A 9896-nucleotide genomic window follows, 5' to 3' on the forward strand; every position below is an offset into this window, starting at 1 on the left:
CCTAGAATTCTGACAAATCTCTTTCATGACCTTGCTCGTCCGTCTCGACTTTTTTAAATTTTACTTATGGTTCATAAGACAAAGATGGAAATGCCACAGTATAGGTATAAATGTTTAGGGCACCTAATTAAGCAACACTAAAAGAAATATTTTCCACAAAAATGTTAATCTTTGATAAGAATCAGAGAACCATGAACCAAAAGAATCCTCTATCAACATTGCAAATGAAAATTTATGACTTCCAAAATGTGTACATTTGTATTTGGTGTCCCTATGTATAGTTATAAATGTTTAAGGACCCTAAGAAACCCTAAAAGAAAGATTCGCCACAAAGATGTTAATCTTTGATAAGAAAAGTACAATTTATTTTTGTTAACATATCGTTGGTCCCTAAGAAAATTTTTGTTGTTCCTAGAATTCTGACAAATCTCTTTGATGACCTTGCCCGTTTGTCTCGACTTTTTTAAATTTTACTTATGGTTCATAAGACAAAGAACGCCATAGTATAGGTATAAATGAATAAGGCACCTAAGAAACCCTAAATTAAATATTTGCCACAAAGATGTTAATCTTTGATAAGAATCAGAGAACCAAAAACCAAAAGAATCCTCTCTCAACGTTGCAAATGCATATTTATGACTTCCAAAATGTCTACATATGTATTTGGTGTCCCTATGTATAAGTATAGGTATAAATGTTTAAGGCACCTAAAAAACCCTAAAAGAAAGATTCGCCACAAAGATGTTAGTCTTTAATAAGAAAAATACAATTTATTTTATTTCCTATACTAATTATTATTCAGGAGATAGTCCTATGTCCTACCTTTGGCTCGGGTCAGCCCATCCCTACCTTTGGCTCGGGTCAGCCCATCCCTACCTTAAGTCTTAATCTCCGAACATTCATTTTGGGTCAAAGTCTCCGCCGTCAAACTTAACCTGTCTTAATCTTTGACCAAACCCATTCTGTCTTAATTTTTGGTCTAAATGTGTCTCATTATTCTCCATACACGCTTTCTCTTCTCGATCTTTGACTTGGTGTGATGCATCTCTATTGTTAACATGTTTAAATATATTTTTTCTAACTAAGCTATCTCAATTTTTGTCCACGATATTCTATCTTAACCTTTAGTTTGACAATCAACTTAATTTTTTCTCAAACTTAAAGTATTATAATTTAAAAATCAATCAAAGTCTTTTAGTATAATCATACCTTTCTTTATAGTTGAAAACATTCATTTCAAATTACTTTTAATAATATAAAAATATTTATTATGATTTTAATTATTGTGATCTATAACTAAAACACAATTCTCATAAAATATTATTATTATTATTTTCCTATGAAATAAAATTAATATTTTAAAGAATCAAAATTTTATGCTCTTTAAATTTAACCGACAAATCGTTCTTATATTTTATAATATGTAAATATTACAAGATAAATTTAAACAAATTTATATAATATAAAAATAAAAAAAAATTGTAAATCTTATCTTAAAAGATATAGGTAATAATGGGTTACGAGAGGTTTATAAATGAAAAAAGCATAGACAAGGGCGGGAGGCTGAAGAAGAAAACCTCGAATATCTGTAACGTTGCATTTCTAATGGGAGGTTATCTCAAAATGTAAATCTTATATTAAAATATAATGGTACTAAGAGGTTATGAGAGGTTTTAAAAAGGAAAAAAGAGGCGCGAGGAATGAAGAGGAAAACGTCATATATCTGCAGAATAGGACGTATCCTTTGTCTTTTGTCAAACTCTTTGTCTTTTGGCTGACAATTAGTACGTCAAAGCCTAGTAAAATTGGACGTAACTATTGTATATTTTAAGCTTCAAAGTTTAGAAGTTAAAAACTACTAGATTGTGAAAGACGTTCCAAGAATTCTATCCAGACATGGCTTCTTCATCATCATCATCTAGAAGAAAAGAGAATGTTGCCTGGGTTACAAGAAACGCAAACCCATCTGGATGGATAAGTGATGACGAGATCCGAGGAAAGTTTTTATTCTGGAGAGTTATAAAATATGTAGTTCCTCACAAGTATCTGGACCTGCAATTGTTCAAGAAAGAAGGGTTCCTTTTTCAAGAATGGATTGCATATCAAGGGCTTACTAATTTTGACCAGATGAAAGGAGATTGCTATCCAGATTTGGTAGAGGTTTTATACACAAACCTGAGGGTTGTAAATGAGGTCATTCACTCAAGGGTCAAAGGTGTTAACATTACTATTGACGATAATGTTTGGTCACATATTGCTGGACTGAAAGGTGAAGGTTTGGATTCTCATATCCGTGATTCTGAGTCAAACTGATTTTTAACAAAGAGAGCTATATATGTAAACTGCTTAATATATCCAGGAAGGTACAAGGTTGATAAGCAGTACGTACATGATGGCTTAAACAAGGAGGAGAAACTGATTGTTGATGTCTTGACTTGGCTACTACTGCCTGGAAGATTTGTCGAGGACAGAATGTCAACAGAAGATGTATTTCTGTTGAATGCTATCAAGACTAGAATCCCAACCAACTGGGTTGCGGTACTAAAAGATCGTATGATCGCTGTAGGTCATAATTATGCACAAAAATTGCCATATGGAGTATTTATCAGCCAGGTGTTGATACTCCAAGGAGTAGATGTATCTCAAGAAGTCAGACTTGTGTGCAACAAGTCACAAAAAATTGGTATACTAAGTCTGTGTTCTATGTGGCTGGAAAGGACTGTCAATGGATGGTTCTTCAAAGATGAGCTAACTGTTGGAAGTACACCTACTCCTGCTGCAGATCATACTGCCTTCATTCCACAAACTGATTTTGAGAAATATAATGTTGATCAATTTAGGAAGAAGTCTGAAAGGGATGAGAGAGTTGAAGATACTCTTTTCAGATGGGAGAAGAAGGGAAACAAGAATGACATTGGCTTTGAAACTGAAGATTTTGATGATGAGTCAACTAATGAAGATTGAATGGAATCTTCTTCGTAAGAATAGGGACTACTTTTCTATGTGGTTTTATTTTTTATATTTAGTAATCATGGTATTAAGTCACCTCTGGTTTAATGTACTCCTTCGGTTTTATTTTGAAAGGAAATGAAGATTTATTTCAGTAAACGATATGTGAATTGTGAATGTTAATTGCATTGTTATGTGAACTAACCCTCAATCTAGTTTAGAAGAGAAGATTATGCAATTCTGATATTGATAAAAAACTGATCACTGGTTTAAAAGTGCAAATGTCAGTACACTACTAACTTGAATCGATGAAGGAAGGTAAAAAGAAAAAATTTCATGTCTGATTTTGAAGAAAAAAGAATCATAAGAGCGCCACATTTTGCTATTGGCGGAAGAAAAAACGTTGAAGCCCCATCGAATACGTCGTTCTATTAAGCACACAATTAATGCTCCCAAGTACTTCAATTCCCTTCACGTCCCAGCCCGATAGCCTTCAACGTTCTATTAATGCTCTCGTGTTTAAAAGAAAAAACTAAAAAGAATTAAAAAGGTAGAAACTTTTGGCTTCCAATACTACGTCTAAGCCCCTTCAAATTCGACGTAACCTTTGAAATTTATAAGAAAAAATTAATAAAAAAAGGTGCGTTGCTTTAAAAGAAAACATCGAATGATTTGGGACTTCGACGTTGTTTTTAAACATAACGTCAAATTTTTATTGTATTCGACTTGAAATTTATTTATTCAGTGTAAAAACATAACATAGTCTCACTATTTTTCACGGTTCCATTTCTATTTGAACTTTCTTCTTGGTGGACGACTACGATAAAGAAAGAAGGTTATTTTTAAGTTGTTTCTGTCTTTGTAATGTCATTTGGTTCTCATTTCTAAGGTTGACCGATTATTTTTCGTTTATCTTTAGGCTATTTTTCATACGGGGTCAGCGAACTTTGTCATCTTCTCTAGTGACACCATTTGAAGTATGTTTTTTTTTCTTAAAATACTCTTACGGATGTATGTGCTCATGTTTGAGTTGTGTTTGTCGATTCTGGATGTGGATATCTATATGTATAACTATACTATGATAGTTTTTTTTTTCTTCAACGTTTGATATTTGTGTTCGTTCGTTATCAGCGAACTTCGTCATCTTCTCAAGTGACACCATTTCAAGTTTTTTTTTCCTTCAATATCTCTTACGTATGATATATGTGTTTGTGTTTGTCGATTATGGACGTATGATATATGTATAACGATAGATATTTGTGTTTGTGTACGTATACTATGATTCTTTATTTTTTTCCTTCAATGTATGATAGGTATTTATTTTTGTTTCTCTACGTAAGTTAGTTTTTTTTTCCGTCGATTCTTTTCGTTCAGTGTAGTAGTATGGATCGAAGCTGGATTCATCAGCGTCGTATTAGAGAAGAGTATGAGCGAGGGGTTTCTAAGTTCAAAGAATATGTTAAAGAACACGCAAAACCAGTGAACGGGGCATATTTTTGCCCTTGTGTTCGTTGTCTCAATCAAGTATATGAAGACTTGGACAACATTCGTGATCATCTGTTCATCTATGGAATAATGAGAAGTTATACAGTTTGGAATTGGCATGGGAAAGTATTATATAAGCCAACAACATTAAGAGGTTCAGATTACGTCGACGAATGGATGAGTGATCATTTAGATGAAATGGTACGTGACGTTGGCGAAGAAAATTTTGGAAGAGCTCATTTATACGATGATCTTAAGAACAATTCAGAGAAAGAGTTGTATCCAGGATGCATCAATTTTACAAGGTTATCGGCTACTTTGAAATTGTTTTGTTTGAAAGCAAGAAATGGATGGACTGATAAAAGTTTCACGAAATTGTTGGAGTTGCTGAAGGAGATGCTACCAGAAAATAACACGTTACCTATCCGTAATTACAACGCGAAGAAAATTCTATGTCCAATGGGTTTGGAATACCAAAAGATACATGCATGTCCCAATGATTGTGTATTATATAAAGATCAATATGTTTCAATGAAGGTGTGTCCAACGTATGGTTCGTCACGATTTAAGAAGAAACTTGATAGAAATAACGATGAACACAATGAAGGTCCACTGGCTAAGGTCATGTGGTATTTACCTATAGTATCTAGGTTGAAACGATTGTTTTCTGTTAAAGAAGATGCGAAGAATCTTATGTGGCACGTTGACGGAAGAAAATGTGATAATCTTCTTCGACACCCAATTGATTCCCCACAATGGAAGAACATTGATGGCACATTTCCCGAATTTAGTGCAGAGCTGAGAAACTTAAGACTTGTACTAGCTACCGATGGTATGAATCCTTATGGCAACTTAAGTAGCAAACATAGTTCATGGCCACTTATTTTGATGATTTACAATCTATCTCTTATGTTGTGCGTGAAGAGAAAATACATGATGTTGTCTATGATGATATTGAGTCCTAGACAATCTGGAAATGACATTGATGTTTATCTAAAACCGTTAATTGACGATTTAAAAATGTTGTGGGAAGAGGGCATCGAGGTCTTCGATTCATATTCAGAAAAAAACTTTCGTCTGCGTGCAATGTTGTTTTGAACCATAAATGATTTCCCAGCATATGGGAACTTGAGTGGTTACAGTGTTAAAGGTCATTTTGCGTGTCCGATTTGTGAAGAAAATACTAGCTATCTTCAACTGAAGCATGGGCAGAAAACTGTGTACACAAGACACCGAAGATTCCTTCCTCGAAATCACCCTTACCGTAGATTAAAAAAAGCATTTAATTGAAGTCCTAAGGATGATGTAGTGTGTAGACCACGTAACGGGGAAGAAGTATACGACCAGGTGAGGAACATTGATGTTGTCTTCGGAAAACATAAAAAGAAGACCATTGAGAAAAACATTTGGAAAAAGCGATCAATATTCTTTTATCTTCCATATTGGTGTAAACTTGATGTGCGACACTGCATAGACGTGATGCATGTTGAAAAAATGTATGTGATAATGTTGTTGGGACTTTACTAAACGTTAAAGGAAAGACAAAAGATGGAGTGAAAGCACGACAAGACTTGGTTGACATGGGAATCCGTTCTGAGTTACATCCGTAATCCATAGGAAGACGCACCTATCTTCCTCTAGCTTGTCACACTCTTTCAAAAAAAGAAAAAAAAATTTGTCAATGTTTACATAGTGTGAAGGTTCCACAAGGTTATTCGTCGAATATTAGTAGCCTTCTTTCTATGAAAGATTTGAAGTTGGTTGGTTTAAAGTTTCACGATTGTCATGTCTTAATGCAACAACAGTAGCTATTCGAGCCATATTACCTGCCTCTGTTAGAGGTATTTTCACACGTTTGAGTTTGTTTTTCAATGCCATTAAGAAAGTTGTTGATCCTCAACAGTTAGATGATTTGAAAAATGAGGCCATCAGACTATTGTGCCAATTGGAAATGTATTTCCCACCATCATTTTTTGATATCATGGTTCATTGGATTGTCCATCTAGTGAGAGAGATTAGAATATGCGGGCCAGTTTTCTTGAGGTGGATGTACCCGGTTGAAAGATACATGAAGATCTTAAAGGGATATGTTAAGAATCAATTGAGACCGGAAGCTTCGATTATAGAGCGCTACATTGCAGAGGAAGCCATTGAATTATGCTCAAGTTGTATGCCAAGTTGTGACCCAAATAGGACTTCCAAAGAAAATACATGAGAACATATGTGAAGGAAAGGGAGTTCGAGGAGTAAGGATTGAAAGTGTTAGTGGAAAAGATGTTAATCAAGCACATTTTACATTTTAAACAACACAGTGGATGTTATTCCTTACATTTCACAACACATTGATGAAATTAAGTCAACACATCCACGTATGAGTGAAAAGTGGACACTTAATGAACATAACAAATCCTTTTTAGCTTGGTTTAAGAAAAAGATTTATGCGACTCCAAATGTTTCTGAAAATCTATTGAGACTAGCTCGTGGACCTAACACTGATGTGATCACTTTCGGTGGCTATTACATAAACAATTACGTGTTCTATTCAAAGGAGGAAGATGATAAAAGTAGAGTTCAAAATGGTAGAGTTACCCTACAAGCTGAGGCTGTACACTTTTCAAGTTCCAAGGATAAGAATCCAATTACAGCATCAATAAGTTATTTTGGAATAATACAAGAAATTTGGGAAATTGATTATGTCACTTTTAGAGTTTCAGTTTTCAAGTGTAAATGGGTTGACAGTAATTCTGGTGTGGTGACAGAAGACCTCGGATTCACTTTGGTGGATCTTAACAAAATGAGTTACACGGATGAACCATTTATTATGGCTAGTCAAGCAAGACAAATATTCTATGTAACTGATCCAATGAATCATAAATGGTCAGTGGTATTGGAAGATAGAGCCATGCACACAACTGATGATGAAGACTCTCTAGATATAATTGAGACAAGCTCCTTCTCATCAACAACCATTGAAAATAAGGTCAATGATGTACCCGATGAAATACATGCAACTCGATGTGATCACAACGAAGGCATATGGGATAAATAGGTGTCTTAGAATTGTTTTAATTACTTGTACAATTTATTTATTTTGTTTGTTCTAAATATAATGTACTAACACTTTGTAAACAGGTATGACGAGCTCTGGATCAGGTCCGACAGGAGGAGGGGGTAGATCTGTGACTCGGATGCCTGATGTCACATCCCGTCGGGTTAATGAGAAACCAATGACGGTGGACTTTGATCCCCGAACATTTGTGCCTATTGGGGCACATGCAACATCGTTCAAAAGTTACTTGGGCATGATGGCAAAAGCACATGTCCCTATTGTCACTACCTGTTGGGATGATGTCCCACAGGTTGACAAAAATCTACTATGGCAGGATATTTTGGTATGTTTAAGATGTTTTACTTCCATCATTGACTTATTTTTGTTGATCATGCTTTAAGGTTAATTTTGTTTTTAATAGGAAAATTGGAATATCCCTAATGATCAGAGTATAAGGAAGAAGATTTTATCCCACATTGAAGTCTGGTGGAGGGACTTCAAGACGAGAATGACATGTTAATACATCTTTGGCTCTAAATAGAACGACACTCCTTGTACAAAATATAAAATAATTGAGGAAGAGTGGGTGCAGTTTAAAGAATCTAGACTTACTCCTGAGTGGTAGGTATGTTTTTTAATATTTTGCTCTAGTCACATAAGATGTTAATTTGTGATTTATGCTTAATGATTTTCATTTTTTCATAGGTGAAAAGGATAGCCTCCCAACAGAGGCAGAAGCTTAATGATACACCACACGTACTGTCACGTGGTGGTTATGCGTTATTAGAGAAAAAGATGAGAAAACATCGCGCTGATGAGTTAGGTCTTGAGTCACCTGATCTCGCACCTCCACCAGCCAGACATGAATTGTGGAAGGCTGCACGGAAAAAGTCCAATGGCTAGTTTACATCCCAGTCTACTCAGGAGATATCCTAGAGAAATTTTAAGTAGAAACTTTTAACTGATTACCATAGTTCATAAAAAATTATGTAACAAACTTTTTAATGTGTCTAGCTTCATTATGATATGCAGGATGACTTGGTTGACCAACAGAGTCAAGGCACATTTGTCGCACAAGGTAGGGAGGACCTCCTAGTAGCAGCCACAGGCTGGCTAGACCATCCAAGTCGTGTGCATGATGTTGGAGGAGCTGTTGGATTGAGGGACTACTTTGGCCCTAAACCAAGAAGCACAAAAGTCGTGACTCAAGAAATGGTTAGTAGCATCAGGCAACAGGTTCAAGTTGAATTAGAGGAAAGCATGGGTGAACGCTTCAGAATGCTCGAAGAAAGACTTGCGATGATCACCCAACAAGAGCAACAACAACAACAACAACAACAAGAACACAACAATAGTCACAGTAGGAGGACGACCCTACAGATCGTATTGATTACAATATTCAGTATGAGTTTTTGATTGATGAGGATCCTCCGCACGTAGTGGTCGTGGGACGACAGATTGTAGGAGGCCAGACCATTCATGGTGCTCCTTTATGTCCTACTCATGGGCGGGTAATGATTGATGATCCAAGAGATGCCCAAGCTCGAGTGCCATTGCCTACATCTGAAATCCAATTCGTAGGGGAGGCCTTAGGCACATTCATAGCTTGGCCTAAGGCTGATCATGCCATATTTTGGCCCACTAGCGGTATTATATTCTTCTTTTTATTATCTTAAATCTTCAAGTTATAATTAAACGATTCCTAACTTTTGTAAATGTGAGTTGTAGGTCTATCGTCCTAAGAAACAACCAATTGCTCAACCTATGAATGAGGCTCGTGAGGAAGCAGAAGACCATGATGTTATATCCATATTGACCTCCAGATTAAATAAGTTGACAAAAGGACTGGTAGAGATGTTGTGGGAGTTAAGAACATTTGGCCTCAAGTGCCATGTTCCATTGTATATTAATTTTTATGATGCTTATGAGATCATTGGTGGAGAAAAAATGCTCAACATTTCATGCATACAACTATGGTGCATGTAAGTTTTTAGTTGTTATTTTCCAATTTGTATATTAGTATTATTACTTTTTAATAAATATACTTAACTTTATTCTTACAGGTACATGGACACTATCGTAGTTGAATCAGGTCGAGCGTCAGTTTATTGCTTTCTTGAACCTCAGACCATTCAATCATCTAGAAACACATTAGATTCTAGAAAATCATATATTCAAACATGGATGGTTGAGTCTAACAGAGAGATATATATCGCGCCATACATTGATGCGTATGTGTTTCCCAATATTGTCAACTTTTATCAAATTTTAATCAATAAACTAACTCACTAGTTTTGATACATGACAGGGGCCATTGGCAACTCATGGTGATCATTCCAAAAAAAGCACAAGTTGTATGGTTTTGCTCTCCTCATAGGAAGATTAAAGCGGAGTTGAAGTCCTTGATACGTAA

General features: G+C 35.4%; 2 pseudogenes; both read left to right on the top strand.

Annotated features, from left to right (window-relative positions):
• The first annotated feature begins 4332 nt into the window (after positions 1-4332).
• On the top strand, positions 4333-9469 carry LOC148203165 (uncharacterized; annotated as a pseudogene).
• Positions 6806-8419, top strand: LOC148203166 (uncharacterized; annotated as a pseudogene).
• Positions 9470-9896: the final 427 nt, after the last annotated feature.

Source organism: Vigna umbellata, chromosome 2, assembly GCF_029865625.1.
Source record: "Vigna umbellata cultivar VRB3 chromosome 2, Vumbellata_1.0, whole genome shotgun sequence".
NCBI classification, from domain to species: domain Eukaryota; kingdom Viridiplantae; phylum Streptophyta; class Magnoliopsida; order Fabales; family Fabaceae; genus Vigna; species Vigna umbellata.